The sequence below is a fragment of the Lotus japonicus genome, chromosome 5 (genome assembly GCF_012489685.1).
Source record: "Lotus japonicus ecotype B-129 chromosome 5, LjGifu_v1.2".
NCBI lineage: Eukaryota > Viridiplantae > Streptophyta > Magnoliopsida > Fabales > Fabaceae > Lotus > Lotus japonicus.
Genome location: NC_080045.1, coordinates 54,506,335 through 54,519,621, shown reverse-complemented (window position 1 = coordinate 54,519,621; position 13,287 = coordinate 54,506,335).

Below are 13,287 nucleotides of genomic sequence, written 5' to 3'. Positions count from 1 at the left end.
CCCGAGCATTGATTTGGTAGAAATAAAGTTGAAAGCTGTAAAGTCAGTCAGTGAGGGCGAGGTATCTTGGATGGAATCGATTAAAACCTTCTTAGAGAACCCACCAAAGGAGGATGATTTGAACACGAGAGCAAAACGAAGGGAAGCCAGTTTTTACACACTGGTGGATGGAGAGTTGTATCGGCGAGGAATCATGTCTCCTATGCTCAAATGTGTCGATATCAAGGACGCCCTCGGAATAATGGCGGAAGTCCACGAAGGCGTGTGTTCTAGTCATATTGGCGGGCGATCCTTGGCAGTTAAGGTGATAAGAGCAGGATTCTATTGGCCAACGATGAAGAAGGATTGTTTGGAGTATGTTAAGAAATGTGAAAAATGTCAAGTCTTTTCTGACCTACACAAGGCTCCACCAGAAGAATTAACAACCATGATGGCGCCTTGGCCGTTCGCCATGTGGGGGACCGATATTTTAGGACCATTCCCTGTGGCGAAGGCACAAATGAAGTACATCATCGTCGCGGTTGATTACTTCACTAAGTGGATAGAGGCTGAGGCAGTAGCAACTATCACGGCCGCTAAGGTCAGGAGCTTCTTATGGCGAAGGATTATTTGTAGATTTGGGGTTCCCAGGGCATTAGTAATGGACAACGGAACACAATTCACAAGTAGTGTTACCCGAGAATTTTGTACAGAAATGGGAATCGAGATGCGATTTGCCTCTGTAGAACATCCACAGACCAATGGGCAGGCTGAATCGGCTAACAAAGTTATCCTGAAGGGTTTAAAGAAGAAACTGGATGAGGCAAAAGGGCTTTGGGCGGAGGAACTACCAGGCGTTCTTTGGGCATACAACACCACGGAGCAGTCAAGCACAAAGGAAACCCCGTATCGTCTAACTTATGGAACTGACGCCATGCTCCCAGTGGAAATTGAAAATCAAAATTGGCGAGTGGCTCGGTTTAATGAAAATGACAACGGAGAAAACTTAATAGCAAATCTAATTATGCTGCCCGAGGAACAACGAGAGGCCCACATAAGAAATGAGGCGGGAAAAGTGAAGGTGGCAAGAAAATTCTCAACAAAAGTGGTGCCAAGAAAAATGAGGGTAGGAGACTTAGTGCTCCGAAAAAATACAATGCCCGATAAACACAACAAACTCTCACCCAACTGGGGCGGGCCTTACAGGATTATTGGCGATGTTGGAGGAGGAGCTTATAAGTTGGAACAACTAAGCGGTCAAAAGGTTCCACGAACATGGAACGCCTCTCATCTAAAGCAGTATTTTAGTTAGTAGAAACAACAAATGTGAACAAAGTCGCACTCTTTTTCCCTTTCTTTGGAAAGGTTTTTAATGAGGCGACAATTGTAATGAAGGGACAATTGTTCCCATACGAAAGAAAATTAATGAAAAGATCATTTCAACAGAATCATATATGTTTTGAATTTTTATTACGAGTTCATGCAATGCAAATCGTATCAAGGTATGCAATACCGCGAGTAAACCTTTCGGAATAAGAAAGTATCGCCTTCAAAAGTTAAAAGCCTTGGCAATTCTAGTGGCCACTAGAAACCAAGCCTCGTCGAAAAATCGGCTAAGGTATATAACAACGAAAGTTGGGAACAACTAAAAACAACGAATGAACTTAAGATGATATCCATTTAAAGTAGAAAAAAGGGGGCGATGCCCATACATGATTTGGAATGAAAATAAAACAGGGCAATGCCCAAAGAAAAATTTCAACTTCGTAAAATAAAAACAAATTCAAGCCAGGTTCTCGTTGTTGGCGTTGTTGCCCTGGCTTGTCCCAGCTTGAGGATCTTCCTTCCCTTGATCCTCATTCCTGTGCTGCTCATTCCCATCCTCGCCATCTTCCTCAGGCTCACTCTCATCATTGAATTGGGGAAGGAGATCGAGGCTAATGTCATCATCACCAACTACTTGACCATCCTTGATCTCCTTCAGCCACCCAATGCGGGAAAGATCAAAGCCCGGCTCAACTACACTGATCTGCTCTTTGGCCGCCAGAAAGCCTTGAGCATATTGGAGAGAAGCACGCCCTAGGATGGAAGCATTCAGGCGATCATGTTTCTTCTCCAACTTTTGATATTTGGCTTGAATGGCAGTGTGCTTGTCATTTATGGCTTCTTTAAGAGACTTGGTCTTTTGAAGAAGCAGGTCCGAAGCAGCCAAGTCTTCAGTTAATTTAGCACACTTCTCCTCAGCAGATTTCAGCTTGTTGTTGGCGGTCTCAGCATCAGTTTTAGCCCGTTCATAGGCTGTCTTGTAATCAGCTGCCTTCTTCTCAAAACGGTTTTTGGCTGAGATCAACTCTTTCACACACTGAGCCATTCCCGCTACAGTACTGGCGGCAGACAGTGCGTGATGGATCGCCATGGAAGCAATGTTGGGGGGACCCTGACCGGAAATGTCCTTGTGAATCCGGTTGTCAAAAGTACGGGTCATGAATTCCAGCCCATTGAAGTGAGGATCCGACAAGCTCAGCAAGGGGGGAGGAGCTTCGCCACCAATGGCTGAACTAGGCCCAGCCTGGCCAAATGGAGTTGATGGGCGGTTGATCAGCGTGCTTGAATCTTGTTGAGGGGGCGGGACATTGTCATGTCCCTTCTTTTTCTCAGCGGGACGACTTTTTGAATCAAGAGTTGATTGGTGGAGAGGCTTACCACCAGCAGCACCTGAAGTTTTTTGACGTTTAGGGTCCCTGACGTTGTCAGAACCCGAGGTACCTTCATTCTTCTTCTTCTGCTCAGTTTCGGCGGCCCTCTTTTTCGCCGCCGCAGCAGACTGGGCGAGGTACTCCTTCATCTTGAGTGGGTTCGCGTCAACCTTGCCTTTTCCCATCGTAGCTGTACGGAAAACATCAATTAGACGAGATACATGAACAAAAAGAAAAAGAAGTTACGTACAAAGATTATAAACTTACTAAAAAATTGATTTAAAGTGCCGGATTTCGACGCCTCAATCAAGTCGTGACCGGAAATTACTGGTAGTGTGCGGAGGTAATCGGCGACGCCTTGTTCAGATTCATCCAAGGCGTCGTATGAAACAGATATTTTTCGGCGAGGGTTCTTTGTCCAGTAAAAAGGGAAGAGGGGGTTATTGTCAGAATCTCGGAACAAGTTCTTTATTTCGGGCGACTCCACAACTTTAAAGTATTTCTTCTGCCATACTTTGTAATGGCTTTTAAGGGCGGTAAACCGACTCATGTTCTTACGGGCTAATAGTGGAACCCATTTCACAGAAGTAGGTTTAGTGGTGACTGATTTATAGAAAAGGAAGAACAAGGGATAGGTTGGAGTGAAACTCAAGTGTTCACAAAGAATTTCAAAGCAGCGGAGGAAACCCCAGGCGTTGGGCTGGAGTTGGCAAGGCGCCACATTCAGAAAAGAAAGAACGTGACATATAAACGGCGAGAAAGGAAGTTTAATGTTTAAATCTAAGAAGAAGTAGCCATAAACAAAGAAAAAATCGGGCGATCCATCGTCTGGTTCTTTACGCAACAGAACACAGTCATCTTCGCCACATGGGAGGACATTCAACAGATGATCTTCATTATTCGAGGTGGCGGGATCTATCTTCGTGAACCCTTGAGCAGAAATTCGAAGCGAACTAATGCTCCCAACGCTGCTCCAGATAGAATGCAACAGACATTTATCTTCAACTAAATGCACGTCAGAGCGCCATTCAGGTGAAGACAAATCTCCGTTAGAGGAGAGAATTGAGTCTACAGAGCCGGCGGGACCGGAATCATCATGGGTAGAAGGCGAGGAATGAATTTCAATTATAGAAGGGGCGACAACTTCCTCCTCCGTGGAGGGTGAAGAAAGTTCTAGGGAAGAAAGGCTAGCGTTTGGTAAAGACATGCGAGGCAGTTTCATAAAAAGAAGATGAACAGAGTTAAAAGTAAAAAGAAGATGAACAGAGTTAAAAGAAGAAAGAAGATGAACAGAGTCAGAAAAAAGAAGTAAACGAAGAGTCTCAAGAAAGAGAAAAACTAACCAGAGGGAGAAACGTGAATTTGAGAAAGGAGAACGTCGGCGATAGGGGAGCACCGCGCAATGACGACGGCCGGAGGAAGAAAAGGTTCACCGGAGTTCAAAGAAGAGAATGAAAGCTGCGGTGAAAAGGGTTTTCAGAGCAAAAGTGAAAAATGAAAAGTGAAAAGGGGATTTTATAGAGAGAAAGGAAGAGAGAGAATGAGTGGGGGAAGATCGTGGGATCGTGGGATTTGAAATTCGAAAAGTTAGGAAGCGAAAAGACATTACTCCTCGAGACGCGCAACTGAAGATTGCATTTATAACAAATGATGACGAAATCCCGGAAAATAAGGATACGTGCGTCAGTTGAAAAGACGTGGTTGACGGTTATGATTAATGGCGACATATCTTTGAAACGGCAACAAAGGTGGCGAAGCGTGAAAATGGCGATGTAACAACGAAGGTAAAATGGCGATGAACGAATAAACAATAGAGGCGAACTACTAGGTAACATGATGAAGACATTTCAACTCTTTACTCGAGTCTCATGTCTTGGGGGCATGTGGACTGGGCGGGACATAAAGAAGATTATGTCCCGCCCAAAATGAACAATAAACCATTGACGATAGCCAAGGCGGGAAAGGCAACATGACGAGCTTCATTGCCCTCCCTTAGGTGATGGACCCACAAGCCAGCTGGAAGATTCCTTTGGATTTGTCTTATGTGTACGGGGATTTGGGCCCTGATTGTCAGGCCCAAATATAGGAAAGATCCATATCATGACCACCCCCTCTATAAAAGGGGAGGTCATCCACTTGTACGAGACCAACTTTTTCAGCATTAATGAGAATATTCCTTTTATGGTAGTTTTGCTATTTTAGTGCTCTGCTAGGGTTTACCTTTTGTCTTTCTCTTACATAAGCTTGCCCTAGTACAGAACATTTTTTAATTTCTTGCAACTTTTTCAAAGAATGTAATTAAGATAAATTCGAGATGTCAATTTGGCCCACCAATCTTAGCTCACGTGGGTCAGGACCAAAAAATCCCATACAAGAAAATTAAAGTCCTCAAGGTTGCCCATGGGTCCTATAATTTGAAAAAACTCTATCTTTCTCTCTCAATTTCCCGACCCTAAACACTAATTCATAAACTCTTAAATTCGACCTAAAACGACTCAGGTCAAGCGGAACGTTTCGAGCCAACCTGAATGAGTGGGTCTGAACTGAACAAGTTGGATCATCTTGAATGGGTCGAGTGACCTAAAACAGACTAGAACGTGTCAGACTGACTGAAAGTACCATACTATGTAAATTGTTGACATTAAACACAACCTGAACAGGTCGGGTCAGTATCGCGTCAAGCGGTTCAGCGTCGAGTCAACACCAATTCGAGTGGGTCGCCGACGAGTCGACAAGCAAAATGGGTGGGTCGAGTTTAGGGTTCAAGCATTTTTTTTTGAACGGCCAATTGAATTTTTTATTAAAACAAAAAAGCACCAGAGGTGCTACAAAAACATGAACTACACGAAGTTTAAGGTTTAGGCATTGTTTAGAGTTTTGGGTCAAATTTAGGGTTTAAGGTCGATTTTAGGGTTCAAGACGTGTCGACTTAAGTCAAGTGGGTTTGGTCGGCGTCGGATAGGTCGGTGTTGAGTCAATTTGAAATTAGGATTCAAGGGTAAAATATGGAAATTAATTTTTTTTGTCAATTTAATTTTTAAAAAATAATTAAAAACTCAATATTTTTTATCAGCTATTTTATTTCTCACTATTTTGCTCAACTATTAAAATGTTAGTGTGTGATCAATGATATATACATACCTCATTTTTTATACACTTCATTTCCACTTATTTTTATTTCTATCTCTCCCATCTTATCATATATCACATCTTATATTTTCTCTCTCTTACTTTTTCTTTTCTTCCTATCTCTCTCCTCCTCCACTTTTTTTCACCTCATCTTAGAGGTGTACACTGTGTTTGGTTGTGAAGAAAGAGATAGAGAAGAGAGAAGTTGAGTTGAGAGAAATATGTGAGAGATAGGGTAGATTTATTGAGTTGTTTGGTATGGTAGAGATAAAGAAGAGAGAGATGAGAAATAATGATGTGGAAGAGAGAGAAAAAATTGACTTTTAATTGAAAAACTATTTTAAAAAACAAAAAAAAGTCTAAAAGCAGATAGTGGTGGTTAAACCGCCACTAAATGCCTCGAAAATGCAAAAAAAATATAAAAAACTAGCACATGGTTCCCTCCACCCGTCACTGTTCCTTTTCTCTCCAAATTGGAGAGACCCAAAATAGGCATGGGGCCCACCAATAAAACTCTCTTCTCCCATCTCTCTAACAACCAAACAAAGAGAGATAACCCATCTTTCTCCTATCTCTCTCTCTTCCCTCAATCTCTTCTCCATCTCTACACTACCAAACATAGTGGTAGTGTGAATGAACAATTATTCAATCTACATCTCCAGTGAATTGTAAGTGGAATAATACACCTCAAAGATGATGTAGAAAGAGGTGGAGGAAGAGAGAGATAGGAAGAAAAGAAAGATAAAATAAAAATGTGATAAATGATTTGATTGATAGATAAAAGAGAAATAGATAGAAAATAGAAGTGGAAAAAAGGTGAAAGGTGTGGATAAATCATAACTCATTGTTTGTAAGTGAGGCTTAAAACCTTGGTGAAATGAAAAAGTTAGAAACATGCAGTGGGGGGCTAGCCAGGGCCATCAACCAAATTAACACATCTATAATATAAGAAACCTCTAGCTTCTCCCAATAACCCTTTATTAGATTTAACTTTAATTCCTTATAATTTTTTTTCTTTCGTTAAATACTTGATGTAATTTGTTATTTAAATTAAGTAAAATTCTATGGTTCTCAAAAAATTTAAATCATATTGTTCTTAATCTATGGTACATAAAACTCTAAACTTATAGTACCACATACGGTTTACATTTTGTATTTTTTCCCCATTTTGATTTTTTTGTTACTATATAATTAAACATAGGTGCACCGTGCATGCACGTGATGTCATAAACCATTTTCTTATATTACTAAGTGAAAGAAATGTCAATATATTACTAATTAAGAAGTGTGGATATATATAAATCAGGATAGACCATAAGTTGACCATAGGAAACAAGATCATGTGCACGAATATGATAGCTGTCACTGCTCAAGAGGATATATTTCTATAATATATAATAATATTGATATTAATATTAATATTAATATGACGATGAGCAGAGATCAGTTAATTATAAGTAGTACTCCCTCTATTCTCTTTTTTTTTAAGTGTCGTTTTAGCATAAAGCTCTCCAACCAAAATAGTTGATTATTAGAGTTGTTTTTCCCATTCTACCCTCTCACATACAAATCATAAAGTCATAAATCTCTCCAACCAAGATAGTGTATTGTTAGTTTTTTTCCACTCTCTCATATTATTAAACCACCTACTACTCTCACCCAATCATAAAGTCATAAAGGTCTTCATAGTTATTAAGAAAGAAGAATTTTATGGAAATGTGAAGTGAAATTATTGAAAAAGTAAGAGTATAATTGACAAAATGGAACCTAAAACATCAAAACGACAATCAAATAGAAACAAAAAAATTGTTCTAAAACGACACTTAAAAGAGAACAGAGGAAGTATATATTTTTTTCCCCTTTTCAAAAGTATTATATATTAATGGTAATTGATTAATCTATGATTTGAATAATGTATATGTACGTTAATCTCAAGGATTTAATTAAAGTGATAAATGACTTATACGTAATCACACTGCACCATTTTTATAGTTCGTGCGGGCCAAAGGCTCGACAGCTAATGATATGCAATTATTCACGGACACCCCCTTCTTCCCTATTTCATATATATAATCTTATATGCTCTTTGAATTATTTTATTATTTACTATAAAGTATATATGTCAGCTTGATGATTTTGTTTTCCCGATTAGGTTAGTGTTTTTTCCCTGTCTAATTCTGATAGTGTTACATGTCAATCGAGTTGCAGGGAATATTCTTTCCATTTTTATATGTAGATGCATGGCTTCTTAATTAGTTCTTTTCTTGTCTTGTTTTTGAGAAAAGGTAATGGAAAAGTTGCACAAAGCTACAATAAGGAGGTACTTCCTATTAAGGTGTAAATAAAAACATATAGCAAATAAAAGGGGGCGAAACAAAGAGAAGCATTTCTATATGTATTCAAATAGTTCTATTTAAGGACAACAATTGATATGATCTGTCTTCTGTCCAATCCTAATGTATTAAAATATATGTTCATATTCTCATTTAACAAAAAGATTGTACCAAAATTCACATTTCTACTGATATTATAATAATGTTCCTATAGCTATTGGATATTTATGCACCACCCGAATCAATTACGCACGGTTTAGCCTATTTGAGTTGATACAATTAATTATAGGTTTTTATTTAAACTCTTACGTTTTTTGTAGATCGAAGATTTGAATCCCTTGTGTTCAGTATATATAATCTTAATGAACAGGGAGATCTCGTGGTGCTTTTACCTAAAAGAGAATTTATGCTGATCTTCCTAATATTCATGTTTTAACTTAGTTAGTCCGGAAATGTTTTCTCTCCATTCTACTATTTTTGTAAAAGAAAAATTACACAAGTCTTAGTTAAATGAAATTAACATGCACGCTTTAACTTAATTTAATTGTATTTGTACAAATTAATTAGATACAAATATCATTATAAACTAAAATTAACTAAAGGTAAAATAAAAACATGAGAAAAGTCTAAATTGCAACTAAATTAAAATTCATTTAGAATATTTTTATTCTAATTATAAATATAATAAATATATTAAGCGGTGGTGATACTATAATACAACTTCTACGCTCATAATTCTATGAGTTAGTCAGGTCCTTGACTCATTTGATTATAAGTAAAATGCATTTCCCTTAAACAAACTTTACAAATATTACTTATTGAATCATATATCAAAAAAGAAATTCGTGCAAATGGTTGTCACTTGGCAAGGACATTTCCATAGACACCTGATGTTAGAAAGGTTTTCTTGCATGGCTTCGTTATTAAAGAGCAAATATTACTTTAATTTATGCACAGTAGGGTTAACCATCGAGTGGGTTCGGGCTGCAAACACCGATTTTGATTGAGTGAAATTACACCAAACCACCAGTCCGCCACTGTCCACCAAGTAGCATTAGATTTGTCGGTAGAGGTTTAGACCAGCCGAGTCACACAGTTATAAATCTAGGAAAAAAAAATCACAAAAAAGTGAGGATGAGGAGGAGTTCTAAGAAAAATACAGAAAATAACATCCAAAATACATAAAATTTCAGACTTCATTTGACAAATTAACTCAGAAGATAAATGAATGCCTCAAAAAATACAAAAAAAAAATACAATCTTCAGAAAAAATTTATGAACAAATAAGAAATCAATCAAGATTTCACTGTGGTGCTACATGCCCTCCCTCCAACAACCTTCTTTACCGCTGGCGTCGAGATCTACCACCACATGCTTTCTAACGCAGATGAGAGAGGGATAAGAGGACAAACAAGAGAAGAAGGTCGGGCTTGGTGCTGGTGGCTGACAGTGGATCTGACTTTCATGAGAAGAAAGGAGCAACGACATATGTTGAACCAGAGGCAGAGATGGTCGCCGTTACAAGATCACTTCCTCCACCACACAGAAGGAGGAGGTGAAGCCGTGGAGGTGAGGACCGCGACCTGATGGAACACGATGGTTGGAGGCTAGGGTTGAGGCATGAGAGGTGGTGGCGGCTTGACGCTAGGGTTTCTGAGTGAGTATGAAGTCTGAATGTATTTATATGGTAGACTAGGGTTAGTGGGTGTGGGTGGTTGGATTGGGCTAAAAACGTTTTTCTTTCTAAGAGTTGGTTTGGTCGGTTCAGAGCCCAAACCAAACTCGACCAAACCAGACTATATAAAACCATTTTTTAAATTGCCCAATCCAATAACCGGCTCGTCTGCCCGAGATGGATTTTTTTGGGTAGCGGGCCAAACAATTTCGGACGGGAATTTTTTGTGTGGACATAACTACTCCATAGAGTGATAACACTCAATACTTTATTAAATACAATCTATGTGGGTTTCATAAAATGGAAAGTGGAATCTCTATTTCATTTGACCCACAAAAATTTCAAAAATAATGTTGGATAGAAAATGTTAAATTGAGTGTTAATGATATGTCTATAATCTTTTTGAGTTTAATTAATATGCACTGACATTCATTCAATTAGAATTTATGTATTTATCATGTTATAATTAATTTTAGAGAAAATGAGAGGTGCACTGACAGTGTAAACTTATTTTACACATGCACCCAATTGATTTCTGTCACATCAGCAATTTATTAATTTACTAATTAAAATTAATTTTTTTTAACCACTTAGTGCTATGTGGCATAATGTGATTGGACGTCAGTGTAAAACTTCTTTACACTGACAGTGCATATCCATTAATCTCATAATTTTAAATTTAATAGTATTTAAAATAAAAATGGGAAAATATGATTAATTGGATGAGGTATAAATAAATATGGCAGGAAAGCCCACACCGAATCCAACCAGAATTTTTTGGACGAAACCCAAGTTTTTTGAGTTTGGGTTTGGGATTTGGTTTCACCCGAATTTTAAAACTTGTTTGGGTTCGAGTGTGGGATTGATTAAATCCGCGCCCAAACCCAAACCCGAAGCCTTGTGCATGTAATTACCAACCCTTATATATATATATTATCAAAGTTACTAAGTAGAGTTTTCTTTAACTAAAAAATTCACGAATTATGTTGTTTATCAGCTTATGTTCATGAACTATATTTTTTCCCGTATTGGAAAGATGATGAGATTTAATTAGCTTATGTTCATGTTGTTCTTTTATGTACGTGTTGTTTTCGGGTCGGGTTTTTTGCGGGTTCAGTGCTCACATCGAGTTTTGGGTTTGGGTAACCCGAAACCCATGGTTTTGAGTTTGGGTTTAACTTTTGCACCTATATTAGATTGAGAATTGTTATTCAGACCCCCCCCACAGCTATTCAGACCGAAGAAATTTTCTGAAACCCGAAATTACCCCTTTCGAACGCACCTTTAGATTGCGTGACAGTCGCAGTTTGAACCTCATGTTCCAAGTGCGACACGAACGCACACTGAGTGAGCGTTGGTGACACACTTTGAAAGTGCGTTAAAAACGCACCGACCATTGTTATCCAGTCAACAACCGGTAAAACTCATTAAATGAGTCATTAAGTGCGTCGTTACAACCTAGGTCACCGCAGCTCTATAAAAAGGGCTTCCCAATCCTTCATTTTTCACACAAAATCTCTCTTCTCTTCTTCCTCCCCTCCTCTTCTATGCTTTTCTTATGTCATGTTTTTAATGTTATTATTTTGGTTTAGGGGGGTTTTGAGTGGTTAGGGTTATGTGGATGTTATCCCCAACATTAGCAACTTTGAGTACTTTGAAAGTGAAATTTCAAATTCAGAGTGCCAAAGGTGCTAATGTAGGGGTGACCATCCTTGCTCATCCTTACTTGTTCAAAGTACTCAAAGTTGCTAAATAGAATAGGTCCATGCTCCAGTAGAAAATGCCCTCCGGCGTCTCCTTTTGTGATGGAAACATCTAGGCTCACCCAGGCTCAAGTGGCTGCACTGGATCCATCCGGAATGCCGAGGAGCAGAAGACAAGGAAGAGGACCTCAGAAGGCAAGAAAGAGACCTGAAGAAGAAGACTTCCTCTTCCTGGTTGTATTCCATATAAGGGTCATTGTACTTGTATATGTCAAGTACTAGGGTTAGGACTTAGGGTCTAGGGGTCATTGTACTTGTATGTTGGAAAATTTTGTAATGTATCATCAAACAATTATGAATAAAGTTTTTATCTTGGATATGTTTCTGTTCATATCTGTTTCATCATGTTTCTGTTTCAGATCTGTTTCTGGTTTCGAGTTTCAAATCGCACTCTCAGGGTGCGTCCTAGATGCTTTTACAAGGAGCGTCTAAAACACACCTTGGAGAAGCGTCTACGACGCACCCTGAGAGTGCGATTAATTCAAAACTTCTGTAATGTACAGAGACCCTGGCCTTAAAGTTACTGTTGAAGGTATGAAAAACGGTAGAAAGGGGGGGTTTGAATAACGTTTTCAGTATAAAACTTCCACCTTAAAGATTTTGACAAATCTTTCGAGAACTTAAGTGCTAAAGATAAGAGATAGAAAAGCACACAAGGATTTTATCCTGGTTCACTTGATAAATCACTCAAGCTACTCCAGTCCACCCGTTAAGGTGATTTCTTCCTTCTTAGAATGAAGGCAATCCACTAATCAGGTAAGAGTTACAACTGCACTTGAAACCTACAAGTGACTAACAATTACACTGACTTAGCTCACACTAAGATTCACTCTCTTAGTCTTCTATAGGATCCGATCAATCTTGATCTCCTAAAGGAACTAAACAAACTGTTTATCAAAGAATTGTTTACAAGAGATTTGCTTCTAAAAAGCTAATGGTAAACTCAATGAATTTCAGATGAAAGAAAACTTAGAAGATTTTTGAATATGTCTTGCGTATGTGAATGCTTCTTGCCGTTTCTTTCAGTCTTCAGCCTCTTTATATACTCCAAGGATTAGGGTTGAGCGATGCATGGGAAATGCTACCGTTGGAGGGCAGTTCTGGAAAATCCAGCTTCTGTTGTGGCTGAGAACGTTAGGTAGGTCGTCAGGATGGTACAGTAGCTTTTGTACTTGGATAGCGACGCGACCTTTAAACCTAGGAGACTTCTGATCAGGGGAATGCTTCATATTGGAACTTGTGAAGCCGGTTGATCAGAGTCAGAGGGAAAGCACAGATCCTCTGACCATTGTATCTTCTGATTCTGAACTCAGAGGGAAGAACATGGCCTTCAGAGTTTCTTGCTTCTGGACTTCAGAGTTTCCACTATTCAGCTTCTGGATCTTCAGAGTCTTCTACACCATCAGAACATCTGAACCTTCAGTGTTTCTTGGTTATCAGAACTTCTGGATCTTCAGAGCTTCTAGTGACTGAGTCCACATCAGAGTTTGTATAACTTCAGAACTTCTGAAGCTTTTCCACTGTTCATACTGAACATGGTGAATGCGAAAGCGTTGCTTGGGTAGCTCTTTATACACAGTGCTTCTGATTTGTGTGAGATTGAGTTGAGGTCAGAGCCTGCAAATAGCACACTCAGAAAAACACGTTAGAGTACCACAATTGTTGATATCAAAAGGTTAACTTGTAATCATCAAAACATAGAGTTGTACTAC